We start from the raw sequence: 17,137 nt of genomic DNA, 5'->3' as shown, positions 1-17,137 counted from the left end.
CCCAGAGGTAGGCAGATTGAAACTATCCTTTGCTATATGCATTTTTTTTTGTTAATTTAAGTAATCAAAACTGGGATTGATATTTTTGCTCTTTTATTTTTACTTAAAGTACAATAACTTTTACCATTTTAATTTGTTTTAATAGTATATTGACAGTATAGTTTTCTTTAAAAAAGCCACTTAATTTTCTTTACCCTATTATTAAAAGGGTAATTGACAAAAACAAACTACATTGTCACCAGAAGAGCAATACAAAATGTACAAGTGATATATTAAAATCATCTTTCCAGCTTGAATTTCAATGATGCATTGGGGCAACGATTTTGTGAGAAACATTTTCACCCTTAAATAAAGATTTTCTTAATTCCTTACCTGTGTGCTAATTAGATATCACCTTGTTTTCACATTAAACAGACTTCCACATGAGAAAGCAGCAAGGATTCAGTGGCGTTAATGTTTCCTGGTGTCAACCTGTATTATTTCAGTAGACATTGAAATGAGGATGCATCTTGCTGCCTTTCCAATGAAGCAAGTTTAATTTAGTAATAGGTTAAAAACCATCCTTACAAAGGTGTTAATCAGAGACTTGGCTTTGTGGACACTTTTCAGAGAACAAATTTGTTAGCATAAAAATAAAGCCAGAAAATTAAGAGCTGTTTAATCACTCAATTGGATTTTTTTTGCCAGCATATTTCTTTTTCTCTGCAACCCACTGCTAAATTGTGCTTCCTAGCTGTTTTTATAAAATCACTGAATCAAATCTAACTCTGATTACATCAGAGAAGGCCAGGTACCCTACACCAGAACAGGGGGATTTGAAATTTTGACTTGTCTACTTAAAGATCACCAAAATTTGATAACAAGGTCAATTACGTCCCTGGGTGGGATTGAACCACCAACCTTTTGGTTAATAGCCATGCACACTAACTGATTGCGCCACAAAGACACTTTGCAAAAGTACATACTGACAAAGGCTAATAAGCATTCATCTAAAACGTTTCCTAGAAAAACTTTAAAAAGTCAATTATCTGGAGAGTTTTTGTAAAATGTTTCTTCCATCAACCAACGAAGAAACACATTGGTACTTTCCCATGAATAGTGAGTGCTTCAGGATCTCTTGCACTTACATGTGCAGCAGAGTACAGCAATGGAAGCAAGCTGGGCCCATAACCCAGCGGTAGGCAGATTGAAACTATCCTTTGCTATATGCATTTTTTTTTGTTCATTTAAGTAATCAAAACTGGGATTGATATTTTTGCTCTTTTATTTTTACTTAAAGTACAATAACTTTTACCATTTTAATTTGTTTTAATAGTATATTGACAGTATTGTTTTCTTTCAAAAATCCACTTAATTTTCTTTACCCTATTATTAAAATGGTAATTGACAAAAACAAACTACATTGTCACCAGAAGAGCAATACAAAATGTACAAGTGATATATTAAAATCATCTTTCCAGCTTGAATTTCAATGATGCATTGGGGCAACGATTTTGTGAGAAACATCTTCACCCTTAAATAAAGATTTTCTTAATTCCTTACCTGTGTGCTAATTAGATATCACCTTGTTTTCACATTGGCCCTCATTCCGAGTTGTTCGCTCGGTATTTTTCATCGCATCGCAGTGAAAATCCGCTTAGTACGCATGCGCAATGTTCGCACTGCGACTGCGCCAAGTAACTTTACTATGAAGAAAGTATTTTTACTCACGGCTTTTTCTTCGCTCCGGCGATCGTAATGTGATTGACAGGAAATGGGTGTTACTGGGCGGAAACACGGCGTTTCAGGGGCGTGTGGCTGAAAACGCTACCGTTTCCGGAAAAAACGCAGGAGTGGCCGGAGAAACGGTGGGAGTGCCTGGGCGAACGCTGGGTGTGTTTGTGACGTCAACCAGGAACGACAAGCACTGAACTGATCGCACAGGCAGAGTAAGTCTGGAGCTACTCTGAAACTGCTAAGTAGTTAGTAATCGCAATATTGCGAATACATCGGTCGCAATTTTAAGAAGCTAAGATTCACTCCCAGTAGGCGGCGGCTTAGCGTGTGTAACTCTGCTAAATTCGCCTTGCGACCGATCAACTCGGAATGAGGGCCATTAAATAGACTTCCACATGAGAAAGCAGCAATGATACAGTGGCGTTAATGTTTCCTGGTGTCAACCTGTATTATTTCAGTAGACATTGAATTGAGGATGCATCTTGCTGCCTTTCCAATGAAGCAAGTTTAATTTAGTAATAGGTGAAAAACCATCCCTACAAAGGTGTTAATCAGAGACTTGGCTTTGTGGACACTTTTCAAAGAACAAATTTGTTAGCATAAAAATAAAGCCAGAAAATGAAGAGCTGTTTAATCACTCAATTGGATTTTTTTTGCCAGCATATTTCTTTTTCTCTGCAACCCACTGCTAAATTGTGCTTCCTAGCTGTTTTTATAAAATCACTGAGTCAAATCTAACTACATCAGAGAAGGCCAGGTACCCTACAGCATAACAGGGGGTTTGAAATTTTGACTTGTCTACTTAAAGATCACCAAAATCTGATAACAAGGTCAATTACGTCCCTGGTTGGGATTGAACCACCAACCTTTTGGTTAGTAGCCGGACACACTAACCGATTGCGCCACAGAGACACTTTGCAAAAAGCACATATTGACAAAGTCTAATAAGCATACATCTAGAACGTTTCCTAGAAAAACTTTAAAAAGTCAATAATCTGGAGAGTTTTTGTAAGATGTTTCTTCCATCAACCAACGAAGAAACACATTGGTACTTTCCCATGATGAGTGAGTGCTTCAGGATCTATTGCACTTACATGTGCAGCAGAGTACAGCAATGGAAGCATGCTGGGCATATAACCCAGAGGTAGGCAGATTGAAACTATCCTCTGCTATATGCATTTTTTTTTGTTAATTAAAGTAATCCAAAACTGGGATTGATATGTTGGCTCTTTTATTTTTACTTACAGTACAATAACTTTTACCATTTTAATTTGTTTTAATAGTATATTGACAGTATTGTTTTCTTTCAAAAATCCACTTAATTTTCTTTACCCTATTATTAAAATGGTAATTGACAAAAACAAACTACATTGTCACCAGAAGAGCAATACAAAATGTACAAGTGATATATTAAAATCATCTTTCCAGCTTAAATTTCAATGATGCATTGGGGCAACGATTTTGTGAGAAACATTTTCACCCTTAAATAAAGATTTTCTTAATTCCTTACCTGTGTGCTAATTAGATATCACCTTGTTTTCACATTAAACAGACTTCCACATGAGAAAGCAGCAAGGATGCAGTGGCGTTAATGTTTCCTGGTGTCAACCTGTATTATTTCAGTAGACATTGAAATGAGGATGCATCTTGCTGCCTTTCCAATGAAGCAAGTTTAATTTAGTAATAGGTGAAAAACCATCCCTACAAAGGTGTTAATCAGAGACTTGGCTTTGTGGACACTTTTCAGAGAACAAATTTGTTAGCATAAAAATAAAGCCAGAAAATTAAGAGCTGTTTAATCACTCAATTGGATTTTTTTTGCCAGCATATTTCTTTTTCTCTGCAACCCACTGCTAAATTGTGCTTCCTAGCTGTTTTTATAAAATCACTGAATCAAATCTAACTCTGATTACATCAGAGAAGGCCAGGTACCCTACACCAGAACAGGGGGATTTGAAATTTTGACTTGTCTACTTAAAGATCACCAAAATCTGATAACAAGGTCAATTACGTCCCTGGGTGGGATTGAACCACCAACCTTTTGGTTAATAGCCGTGCACACTAACTGATTGCGCCACAAAGACACTTTGCAAAAGTTCTTACTGACAAAGGCTAATAAGCATTCATCTAAAACGTTTCCTAGAAAAACTTTAAAAAGTCAATAATCTGGAGAGTTTTTGTAAAATGTTTCTTCCATCAACCAACGAAGAAACACATTGGTACTTTCCCATGATGAGTGAGTGCTTCAGGATCTCTTGCACTTACATGTGCAGCAGAGTACAGCAATAGAAGCATGCTGGGCCCATAACCCAGCGGTAGGCAGATTGAAACTATCCTCTGCTATATGCATTTTTTTTTGTTAATTAAAGTAATCCAAAACTGGGATTGATATTTTGGCTCTTTTATTTTTACTTAAAGTACAATAACTTTTACCATTTTAATTTGTTTTAATAGTATATTGACAGTATTGTTTTCTTTCAAAAATCCACTTAATTTTCTTTACCCTATTATTAAAATGGTAATTGACAAAAACAAACTACATTGTCACCAGAAGAGCAATACAAAATGTACAAGTGATATATTAAAATCATCTTTCCAGCTTGAATTTCAATGATGCATTGGGGCAACGATTTTGTGAGAAACATCTTCACCCTTAAATAAAGATTTTCTTAATTCCTTACCTGTGTGCTAATTAGATATCACCTTGTTTTCACATTAAACAGACTTTCACATGAGAAAGCAGCAAGGATACAGTGGCGTTAATGTTTCCTGGTGTCAACCTGTATTATTTCAGTAGACATTGAATTGAGGATGCATCTTGCTGCCTTTCTAATGAAGCAAGTTTAATTTAGTAATAGGTGAAAAACCATCCCTACAAAGGTGTTAATCAGAGACTTGGCTTTGTGGACACTTTTCAAAGAACAAATTTGTTAGCATAAAAATAAAGCCAGAAAATGAAGAGCTGTTTAATCACTCAAATGGATTTTTTTTGCCAGCATATTTCTTTTTCTCTGCAACCCACTGCTAAATTGTGCTTCCTAGCTGTTTTTATAAAATCACTGAATCAAATCTAACTACATCAGAGAAGGCCAGGTACCCTACACCATAACAGGGGGTTTGAAATTTTGACTTGTCTACTTAAAGATCACCAAAATCTGATAACAAGGTCAATTACGTTCCTGGTTGGGATTGAACCACCAACCTTTTGGTTAGTAGCCAGACACACTAACCGATTGCGCCACAGAGACACTTTGCAAAAAGTACATACTGACAAAGTCTAATAAGCATACATCTAGAACGTTTCCTAGAAAAACTTTAAAAAGTCAATAATCTGGAGAGTTTTTGTAAGATGTTTCTTCCATCAACCAATGAAGAAACACATTGGTACTTTCCCATGATGAGTGAGTGCTTCAGGATCTCTTGCACTTACATGTGCAGCAGAGTACTGCAATGGAAGCATGCTGGGCCCATAACCCAGAGGTAGGCAGATTGAAACTATCATTTGCTATATGCATTTTTTTTTTGTTAATTTAAGTAATCAAAACTGGGATTGATATTTTTGCTCTTTTATTTTTACTTAAAGTACAATAACTTTTACCATTTTAATTTGTTTTAATAGTATATTGACAGTATAGTTTTCTTTAAAAAATCCACTTAATTTTCTTTACCCTATTATTAAAAGGGTAATTGACAAAAACAAACTACATTGTCACCAGAAGAGCAATACAAAATGTACAAGTGATATATTAAAATCATCTTTCCAGCTTGAATTTCAATGATGCATTGGGGCAACGATTTTGTGAGAAACATCTTCACCCTTAAATAAAGATTTTCTTAATTCCTTACATGTGTGCTAATTAGATATCACCTTGTTTTCACATTAAACAGACTTCTACATGAGAAAGCAGCAAGGATGCAGTGGCGTTAATGTTTCCTGGTGTCAACCTGTATTATTTCAGTAGACATTGAAATGAGGATGCATCTTGCTGCCTTTCCAATGAAGCAAGTTTAATTTAGTAATAGGTGAAAAACCATCCCTACAAAGGTGTTAATCAGAGACTTGGCTTTGTGGACACTTTTCAGAGAACAAATTTGTTAGCATAAAAATAAAGCCAGAAAATGAAGAGCTGTTTAATCACTCAATTGGATTTTTTTTGCCAGCATATTTCTTTTTCTCTGCAACCCACTGCTAAATTGTGCTTCCTAGCTGTTTTTATAAAATCACTGAATCAAATCTAACTCTTATTACATCAGAGAAGGCCAGGTACCCTACACCATAACAGGGGGTTTGAAATTTTGACTTGTCTACTTAAAGATCACCAAAATCTGATAACAAGGTCAATTACGTCCCTGGTTGGGATTAAACCACCAACCTTTTGGTTAGTAGCCGGACACACTAACCGATTGCGCCACAGAGACACTTCCCAAAAAGTACATACTGACAAAGGCTAATAAGCATACATCTAGAACGTTTCCTAGAAAAACTTTAAAAAGTCAATAATCTGGAGAGTTTTTGTAAAATGTTTCTTCCATCAACCAACGAAGAAACACATTGGTACTTTCCCATGATGAGTGAGTGCTTCAGGATCTCTTGCACTTACATGTGCAGCAGAGTACTGCAATGGAAGCATGCTGGGCCCATAACCCAGAGGTAGGCAGATTGAAACTATCCTTTGCTATATGCATTTTTTTTTGTTAATTTAAGTAATCAAAACTGGGATTGATATTTTTGCTCTTTTATTTTTACTTGAAGTACAATAACTTTTACCATTTTAATTTGTTTGAATAGTATATTGACAGTATAGTTTTCTTTAAAAAATCCACTTAATTTTCTTTACCCTATTATTAAAAGGGTAATTGACAAAAACAAACTACATTGTCACCAGAAGAGCAATACAAAATGTACAAGTGATATATTAAAATCATCTTTCCAGCTTGAATTTCAATGATGCATTGGGGCAACGATTTTGTGAGAAACATCTTCACCCTTAAATAAAGATTTTCTTAATTCCTTACCTGTGTGCTAATTAGATATCACCTTGTTTTCACATTAAACAAACTTCCACATGAGAAAGCAGCAAGGATGCAGTGGCGTTAATGTTTCCTGGTGTCAACCTGTATTATTTCAGTAGAAATTGAAATGAGGATGCATCTTGCTGCCTTTCCAATGAAGCAAGTTTAATTTAGTAATAGGTGAAAAACCATCCCTACAAAGGTGTTAATCAGAGACTTGGCTTTGTGGACACTTTTCAGAGAACAAATTTGTTAGCATAAAAATAAAGTCAGAAAATGAAGAGCTGTTTAATCACTCAATTGGATTTTTTTTGCCAGCATATTTCTTTTTCTCTGCAACCCACTGCTAAATTGTGCTTCCTATCTGTTTTTATAAAATCACTGAATCAAATCTAACTCTGATTACATCAGAGAAGGCCAGGTACCCTACACCATAACAGGGAGTTTGAAATTTTGACTTGTCTACTTAAAGATCACCAAAATCTGATAACAAGGTCAATTACGTGCCTGGGTGGGATTGAACCACCAACCTTTTGGTTAATAGCCGTGCACACTAACTGATTGCGCCACAAAGACACTTTGCAAAAGGACATACTGACAAAGGCTAATAAGCATTCATCTAAAACGTTTCCTAGAAAAACTTTAAAAAGTCAATAATCTGGAGAGTTTTTGTAAAATGTTTCTTCCATCAACCAACGAAGAAACACATTGGTACTTTCCCATGATGAGTGAGTGCTTCAGGATCTCTTGCACTTACATGTGCAGCAGAGTACAGCAATGGAAGCATGCTGGGCCCAAAACCCAGCGGTAGGCAGATTGAAACTATCCTTTGCTATATGCATTTTTTTTTGTTCATTTAAGTAATCAAAACTGGGATTGATATTTTTGCTCTTTTATTTTTACTTAAAGTACAATAACTTTTACCATTTTAATTTGTTTTAATAGTATATTGACAGTATTGTTTTCTTTCAAAAATCCACTTAATTTTCTTTACCCTATTATTAAAATGGTAATTGACAAAAACAAACTACATTGTCACCAGAAGAGCAATACAAAATGTACAAGTGATATATTAAAATCATCTTTCCAGCTTGAATTTCAATGATGCATTGGGGCAACGATTTTGTGAGCAACATCTTCACCCTTAAATAAAGATTTTCTTAATTCCTTACCTGTGTGCTAATTAGATATCACCTTGTTTTCACATTAAACAGACTTCCACATGAGAAAGCAGCAAGGATACAGTGGCGTTAATGTTTCCTGGTGTCAACCTGTATTATTTCAGTAGACATTGAATTGAGGATGCATCTTGCTGCCTTTCCAATGAAGCAAGTTTAATTTAGTAATAGGTGAAAAACCATCCCTACAAAGGTGTTAATCAGAGACTTGGCTTTGTGGACACTTTTCAAAGAACAAATTTGTTAGCATAAAAATAAAGCCAGAAAATGAAGAGCTGTTTAATCACTCAATTGGATTTTTTTTGCCAGCATATTTCTTTTTCTCTGCAACCCACTGCTAAATTGTGCTTCCTAGCTGTTTTTATAAAATCACTGAGTCAAATCTAACTACATCAGAGAAGGCCAGGTACCCTACAGCATAACAGGGGGTTTGAAATTTTGACTTGTCTACTTAAAGATCACCAAAATCTGATAACAAGGTCAATTACGTCCCTGGTTGGGATTGAACCACCAACCTTTTGGTTAGTAGCCGGACACACTAACCGATTGCGCCACAGAGACACTTTGCAAAAAGTACATACTGACAAAGTCTAATAAGCATACATCTAGAACGTTTCCTAGAAAAACTTTAAAAAGTCAATAATCTGGAGAGTTTTTGTAAGATGTTTCTTCCATCAACCAATGAAGAAACACATTGGTACTTTCCCATGATGAGTGAGTGCTTCAGGATCTCTTGCACTTACATGTGCAGCAGAGTACTGCAATGGAAGCATGCTGGGCCCATAACCCAGAGGTAGGCAGATTGAAACTATCCTTTGCTATATGCATTTTTTTTGTTCATTTAAGTAATCAAAACTGGGATTGATATTTTTGCTCTTTTATTTTTACTTGAAGTACAATAACTTTTACCATTTTAATTTGTTTGAATAGTATATTGACAGTATAGTTTTCTTTAAAAAATCCACTTAATTTTCTTTACCCTATTATTAAAAGGGTAATTGACAAAAACAAACTACATTGTCACCAGAAGAGCAATACAAAATGTACAAGTGATATATTAAAATCATCTTTCCAGCTTGAATTTCAATGATGCATTGGGGCAACGATTTTGTGAGAAACATCTTTACCCTTAAATAAAGGTTTTCTTAATTCCTTACCTGTGTGCTAATTAGATATCACCTTGTTTTCACATTAAACAAACTTCCACATGTGAAAGCAGCAAGGATGCAGTGGCGTTAATGTTTCCTGGTGTCAACCTGTATTATTTCAGTAGAAATTGAAATGAGGATGCATCTTGCTGCCTTTCCAATGAAGCAAGTTTAATTTAGTAATAGGTGAAAAACCATCCCTACAAAGGTGTTAATCAGAGACTTGGCTTTGTGGACACTTTTCAGAGAACAAATTTGTTAGCATAAAAATAAAGCCAGAAAATGAAGAGCTGTTTAATCACTCAATTGGATTTTTTTTGCCAGCATATTTCTTTTTCTCTGCAACCCACTGCTAAATAGTGCTTCCTAGCTGTTTTTATAAAATCACTGAATCAAATCTAACTCTGATTACATCAGAGAAGGCCAGGTACCCTACACCATAACAGGGGGTTTGAAATTTTGACTTGTCTACTTAAAGATCACCAAAATCTGATAACAAGGTCAATTACGTCCCTGGGTGGGATTGAACCACCAACTTTTTGGTTAGTAGCCAAACACACTAACCGATTGCGCCACAGAGACACTTTGTAAAAAGTACATACTGACAAAGGCTAATAAGCATACATCTAGAACGTTTCCTAGAAAAACTTTAAAAAGTCAATAATCTGGAGAGTTTTTGTAAGATGTTTCTTCCATCAACCAACGAAGAAACACATTGGTACTTTCCCATGATGACTGAGTGCTTCAGGATCTCTTGCACTTACATGTGCAGCAGAGTACTGCAATGGAAGCATGCTGGGCCCATAACCCAGAGGTAGGCAGATTGAAACTATCCTTTGCTATATGCATTTTTTTTTTGTTAATTTAAGTAATCAAAACTGGGATTGATATTTTTGCTCTTTTATTTTTACTTAAAGTACAATAACTTTTACCATTTTAATTTGTTTTAATAGTATATTGACAGTATAGTTTTCTTTAAAAAATCCACTTAATTTTCTTTACCCTATTATTAAAAGGGTAATTGACAAAAACAAACTACATTGTCACCAGAAGAGCAATACAAAATGTTCAAGTGATATATTAAAATCATCTTTCCAGCTTGAATTTCAATGATGCATTGGGGCAACGATTTTGTGAGAAACATCTTCACCCTTAAATAAAGATTTTCTTAATTCCTTACCTGTGTGCTAATTAGATATCACCTTGTTTTCACATTAAACAGACTTCTACATGAGAAAGCAGCAAGGATGCAGTGGCGTTAATGTTTCCTGGTGTCAACCTGTATTATTTCAGTAGACATTGAAATGAGGATGCATCTTGCTGCCTTTCCAATGAAGCAAGTTTAATTTAGTAATAGGTGAAAAACCATCCCTACAAAGGTGTTAATCAGAGACTTGGCTTTGTGGACACTTTTCAAAGAACAAATTTGTTAGCATAAAAATAAAGCCAGAAAATGAAGAGCTGTTTAATCACTCAAATGGATTTTTTTTGCCAGCATATTTCTTTTTCTCTGCAACCCACTGCTAAATTGTGCTTCCTAGCTGTTTTTATAAAATCACTGAATCAAATCTAACTACATCAGAGAAGGCCAGGTACCCTACACCATAACAGGGGGTTTGAAATTTTGACTTGTCTACTTAAAGATCACCAAAATCTGATAACAAGGTCAATTACGTTCCTGGTTGGGATTGAACCACCAACCTTTTGGTTAGTAGCCAGACACACTAACCGATTGCGCCACAGAGACACTTTGCAAAAAGTACATACTGACAAAGTCTAATAAGCATACATCTAGAACGTTTCCTAGAAAAACTTTAAAAAGTCAATAATCTGGAGAGTTTTTGTAAGATGTTTCTTCCATCAACCAATGAAGAAACACATTGGTACTTTCCCATGATGAGTGAGTGCTTCAGGATCTCTTGCACTTACATGTGCAGCAGAGTACTGCAATGGAAGCATGCTGGGCCCATAACCCAGAGGTAGGCAGATTGAAACTATCCTTTGCTATATGCATTTTTTTTTGTTAATTTAAGTAATCAAAACTGGGATTGATATTTTTGCTCTTTTATTTTTACTTAAAGTACAATAACTTTTACCATTTTAATTTGTTTTAATAGTATATTGACAGTATAGTTTTCTTTAAAAAATCCACTTAATTTTCTTTACCCTATTATTAAAAGGGTAATTGACAAAAACAAACTACATTGTCACCAGAAGAGCAATACAAAATGTACAAGTGATATATTAAAATCATCTTTCCAGCTTGAATTTCAATGATGCATTGGGGCAACGATTTTGTGAGAAACATCTTCACCCTTAAATAAAGATTTTCTTAATTCCTTACATGTGTGCTAATTAGATATCACCTTGTTTTCACATTAAACAGACTTCTACATGAGAAAGCAGCAAGGATGCAGTGGCGTTAATGTTTCCTGGTGTCAACCTGTATTATTTCAGTAGACATTGAAATGAGGATGCATCTTGCTGCCTTTCCAATGAAGCAAGTTTAATTTAGTAATAGGTGAAAAACCATCCCTACAAAGGTGTTAATCAGAGACTTGGCTTTGTGGACACTTTTCAAAGAACAAATTTGTTAGCATAAAAATAAAGCCAGAAAATGAAGAGCTGTTTAATCACTCAATTGGATTTTTTTTGCCAGCATATTTCTTTTTCTCTGCAACCCACTGCTAAATTGTGCTTCCTAGCTGTTTTTATAAAATCACTGAGTCAAATCTAACTACATCAGAGAAGGCCAGGTACCCTACAGCATAACAGGGGGTTTGAAATTTTGACTTGTCTACTTAAAGATCACCAAAATCTGATAACAAGGTCAATTACGTCCCTGGTTGGGATTGAACCACCAACCTTTTGGTTAATAGCCAGACACACTAACCGATTGCGCCACAGAGACACTTTGCAAAAAGTACATACTGACAAAGTCTAATAAGCATACATCTAGAACGTTTCCTAGAAAAACTTTAAAAAGTCAATAATCTGGAGAGTTTTTGTAAGATGTTTCTTCCATCAACCAATGAAGAAACACATTGGTACTTTCCCATGATGAGTGAGTGCTTCAGGATCTCTTGCACTTACATGTGCAGCAGAGTACTGCAATGGAAGCATGCTGGGCCCATAACCCAGAGGTAGGCAGATTGAAACTATCCTTTGCTATATGCATTTTTTTTGTTAATTTAAGTAATCAAAACTGGGATTGATATTTTTGCTCTTTTATTTTTACTTGAAGTACAATAACTTTTACCATTTTAATTTGTTTGAATAGTATATTGACAGTATAGTTTTCTTTAAAAAATCCACTTAATTTTCTTTACCCTATTATTAAAAGGGTAATTGACAAAAACAAACTACATTGTCACCAGAAGAGCAATACAAAATGTACAAGTGATATATTAAAATCATCTTTCCAGCTTGAATTTCAATGATGCATTGGGGCAACGATTTTGTGAGAAACATCTTCACCCTTAAATAAAGATTTTCTTAATTCCTTACCTGTGTGCTAATTAGATATCACCTTGTTTTCACATTAAACAGACTTCTACATGAGAAAGCAGCAAGGATGCAGTGGCGTTAATGTTTCCTGGTGTCAACCTGTATTATTTCAGTAGACATTGAAATGAGGATGCATCTTGCTGCCTTTCCAATGAAGCAAGTTTAATTTAGTAATAGGTGAAAAACCATCCCTACAAAGGTGTTAATCAGAGACTTGGCTTTGTGGACACTTTTCAGAGAACAAATTTGTTAGCATAAAAATAAAGCCAGAAAATGAAGAGCTGTTTAATCACTCAATTGGATTTTTTTTGCCAGCATATTTCTTTTTCTCTGCAACCCACTGCTAAATTGTGCTTCCTAGCTGTTTTTATAAAATCACTGAATCAAATCTAACTCTTATTACATCAGAGAAGGCCAGGTACCCTACACCATAACAGGGGGTTTGAAATTTTGACTTGTCTACTTAAAGATCACCAAAATCTGATAACAAGGTCAATTACGTCCCTGGTTGGGATTAAACCACCAACCTTTTGGTTAGTAGCCGGACACACTAACCGATTGCGCCACAGAGACACTTCCCAAAAAGTACATACTGACAAAGGCTAATAAGCATACATCTAGAACGTTTCCTAGAAAAACTTTAAAAAGTCAATAATCTGGAGAGTTTTTGTAAAATGTTTCTTCCATCAACCAACGAAGAAACACATTGGTACTTTCCCATGATGAGTGAGTGCTTCAGGATCTCTTGCACTTACATGTGCAGCAGAGTACTGCAATGGAAGCATGCTGGGCCCATAACCCAGAGGTAGGCAGATTGAAACTATCCTTTGCTATATGCATTTTTTTTTGTTAATTTAAGTAATCAAAACTGGGATTGATATTTTTGCTCTTTTATTTTTACTTGAAGTACAATAACTTTTACCATTTTAATTTGTTTGAATAGTATATTGACAGTATAGTTTTCTTTAAAAAATCCACTTAATTTTCTTTACCATATTATTAAAAGGGTAATTGACAAAAACAAACTACATTGTCACCAGAAGAGCAATACAAAATGTACAAGTGATATATTAAAATCATCTTTCCAGCTTGAATTTCAATGATGCATTGGGGCAACGATTTTGTGAGAAACATCTTCACCCTTAAATAAAGATTTTCTTAATTCCTTACCTGTGTGCTAATTAGATATCACCTTGTTTTCACATTAAACAAACTTCCACATGAGAAAGCAGCAAGGATGCAGTGGCGTTAATGTTTCCTGGTGTCAACCTGTATTATTTCAGTAGAAATTGAAATGAGGATGCATCTTGCTGCCTTTCCAATGAAGCAAGTTTAATTTAGTAATAGGTGAAAAACCATCCCTACAAAGGTGTTAATCAGAGACTTGGCTTTGTGGACACTTTTCAGAGAACAAATTTGTTAGCATAAAAATAAAGTCAGAAAATGAAGAGCTGTTTAATCACTCAATTGGATTTTTTTTGCCAGCATATTTCTTTTTCTCTGCAACCCACTGCTAAATTGTGCTTCCTATCTGTTTTTATAAAATCACTGAATCAAATCTAACTCTGATTACATCAGAGAAGGCCAGGTACCCTACACCATAACAGGGAGTTTGAAATTTTGACTTGTCTACTTAAAGATCACCAAAATCTGATAACAAGGTCAATTACGTGCCTGGGTGGGATTGAACCACCAACCTTTTGGTTAATAGCCGTGCACACTAACTGATTGCGCCACAAAGACACTTTGCAAAAGGACATACTGACAAAGGCTAATAAGCATTCATCTAAAACGTTTCCTAGAAAAACTTTAAAAAGTCAATAATCTGGAGAGTTTTTGTAAAATGTTTCTTCCATCAACCAACGAAGAAACACATTGGTACTTTCCCATGATGAGTGAGTGCTTCAGGATCTCTTGCACTTACATGTGCAGCAGAGTACAGCAATGGAAGCATGCTGGGCCCAAAACCCAGCGGTAGGCAGATTGAAACTATCCTTTGCTATATGCATTTTTTTTTGTTCATTTAAGTAATCAAAACTGGGATTGATATTTTTGCTCTTTTATTTTTACTTAAAGTACAATAACTTTTACCATTTTAATTTGTTTTAATAGTATATTGACAGTATTGTTTTCTTTCAAAAATCCACTTAATTTTCTTTACCCTATTATTAAAATGGTAATTGACAAAAACAAACTACATTGTCACCAGAAGAGCAATACAAAATGTACAAGTGATATATTAAAATCATCTTTCCAGCTTGAATTTCAATGATGCATTGGGGCAACGATTTTGTGAGCAACATCTTCACCCTTAAATAAAGATTTTCTTAATTCCTTACCTGTGTGCTAATTAGATATCACCTTGTTTTCACATTAAACAGACTTCCACATGAGAAAGCAGCAAGGATACAGTGGCGTTAATGTTTCCTGGTGTCAACCTGTATTATTTCAGTAGACATTGAATTGAGGATGCATCTTGCTGCCTTTCCAATGAAGCAAGTTTAATTTAGTAATAGGTGAAAAACCATCCCTACAAAGGTGTTAATCAGAGACTTGGCTTTGTGGACACTTTTCAAAGAACAAATTTGTTAGCATAAAAATAAAGCCAGAAAATGAAGAGCTGTTTAATCACTCAATTGGATTTTTTTTGCCAGCATATTTCTTTTTCTCTGCAACCCACTGCTAAATTGTGCTTCCTAGCTGTTTTTATAAAATCACTGAGTCAAATCTAACTACATCAGAGAAGGCCAGGTACCCTACAGCATAACAGGGGGTTTGAAATTTTGACTTGTCTACTTAAAGATCACCAAAATCTGATAACAAGGTCAATTACGTCCCTGGTTGGGATTGAACCACCAACCTTTTGGTTAGTAGCCGGACACACTAACCGATTGCGCCACAGAGACACTTTGCAAAAAGTACATACTGACAAAGTCTAATAAGCATACATCTAGAATGTTTCCTAGAAAAACTTTAAAAAGTCAATAATCTGGAGAGTTTTTGTAAGATGTTTCTTCCATCAACCAATGAAGAAACACATTGGTACTTTCCCATGATGAGTGAGTGCTTCAGGATCTCTTGCACTTACATGTGCAGCAGAGTACTGCAATGGAAGCATGCTGGGCCCATAACCCAGAGGTAGGCAGATTGAAACTATCCTTTGCTATATGCATTTTTTTTGTTAATTTAAGTAATCAAAACTGGGATTGATATTTTTGCTCTTTTATTTTTACTTGAAGTACAATAACTTTTACCATTTTAATTTGTTTGAATAGTATATTGACAGTATAGTTTTCTTTAAAAAATCCACTTAATTTTCTTTACCCTATTATTAAAAGGGTAATTGACAAAAACAAACTACATTGTCACCAGAAGAGCAATACAAAATGTACAAGTGATATATTAAAATCATCTTTCCAGCTTGAATTTCAATGATGCATTGGGGCAACGATTTTGTGAGAAACATCTTTACCCTTAAATAAAGGTTTTCTTAATTCCTTACCTGTGTGCTAATTAGATATCACCTTGTTTTCACATTAAACAAACTTCCACATGTGAAAGCAGCAAGGATGCAGTGGCGTTAATGTTTCCTGGTGTCAACCTGTATTATTTCAGTAGAAATTGAAATGAGGATGCATCTTGCTGCCTTTCCAATGAAGCAAGTTTAATTTAGTAATAGGTGAAAAACCATCCCTACAAAGGTGTTAATCAGAGACTTGGCTTTGTGGACACTTTTCAGAGAACAAATTTGTTAGCATAAAAATAAAGCCAGAAAATGAAGAGCTGTTTAATCACTCAATTGGATTTTTTTTGCCAGCATATTTCTTTTTCTCTGCAACCCACTGCTAAATAGTGCTTCCTAGCTGTTTTTATAAAATCACTGAATCAAATCTAACTCTGATTACATCAGAGAAGGCCAGGTACCCTACACCATAACAGGGGGTTTGAAATTTTGACTTGTCTACTTAAAGATCACCAAAATCTGATAACAAGGTCAATTACGTCCCTGGGTGGGATTGAACCACCAACTTTTTGGTTAGTAGCCAAACACACTAACCGATTGCGCCACAGAGACACTTTGTAAAAAGTACATACTGACAAAGGCTAATAAGCATACATCTAGAACGTTTCCTAGAAAAACTTTAAAAAGTCAATAATCTGGAGAGTTTTTGTAAGATGTTTCTTCCATCAACCAACGAAGAAACACATTGGTACTTTCCCATGATGACTGAGTGCTTCAGGATCTCTTGCACTTACATGTGCAGCAGAGTACTGCAATGGAAGCATGCTGGGCCCATAACCCAGAGGTAGGCAGATTGAAACTATCCTTTGCTATATGCATTTTTTTTTGTTAATTTAAGTAATCAAAACTGGGATTGATATTTTTGCTCTTTTATTTTTACTTGAAGTACAATAACTTTTACCATTTTAATTTGTTTGAATAGTATATTGACAGTATAGTTTTCTTTAAAAAATCCACTTAATTTTCTTTACCCTATTATTAAAAGGGTAATTGACAAAAACAAACTACATTGTCACCAGAAGAGCAATACAAAATGTACAAGTGATATATTA

General features: G+C 35.0%; 2 non-coding genes across 2 annotated transcripts; both read right to left on the bottom strand.

Moving 5' to 3' along the window:
- Positions 1 to 9,563: 9,563 nt before the first annotated feature.
- On the bottom strand, positions 9,564 to 9,637 carry TRNAS-ACU (transfer RNA serine (anticodon ACU)). Its single transcript has one exon. It is a non-coding gene; the product is annotated as a tRNA-Ser (tRNA).
- Positions 9,638 to 16,563: 6,926 nt separating this feature from the next.
- Positions 16,564 to 16,637, bottom strand: TRNAS-ACU (transfer RNA serine (anticodon ACU)). The gene has a single exon. It is a non-coding gene; the product is annotated as a tRNA-Ser (tRNA).
- Positions 16,638 to 17,137: the final 500 nt, after the last annotated feature.

Source organism: Pseudophryne corroboree, unplaced genomic scaffold (assembly GCF_028390025.1).
Source record: "Pseudophryne corroboree isolate aPseCor3 unplaced genomic scaffold, aPseCor3.hap2 scaffold_583, whole genome shotgun sequence".
NCBI classification, from domain to species: domain Eukaryota; kingdom Metazoa; phylum Chordata; class Amphibia; order Anura; family Myobatrachidae; genus Pseudophryne; species Pseudophryne corroboree.
Note: the sequence above shows the minus strand (reverse complement) of the source record. Positions and strands in the feature narration are given on the sequence as shown.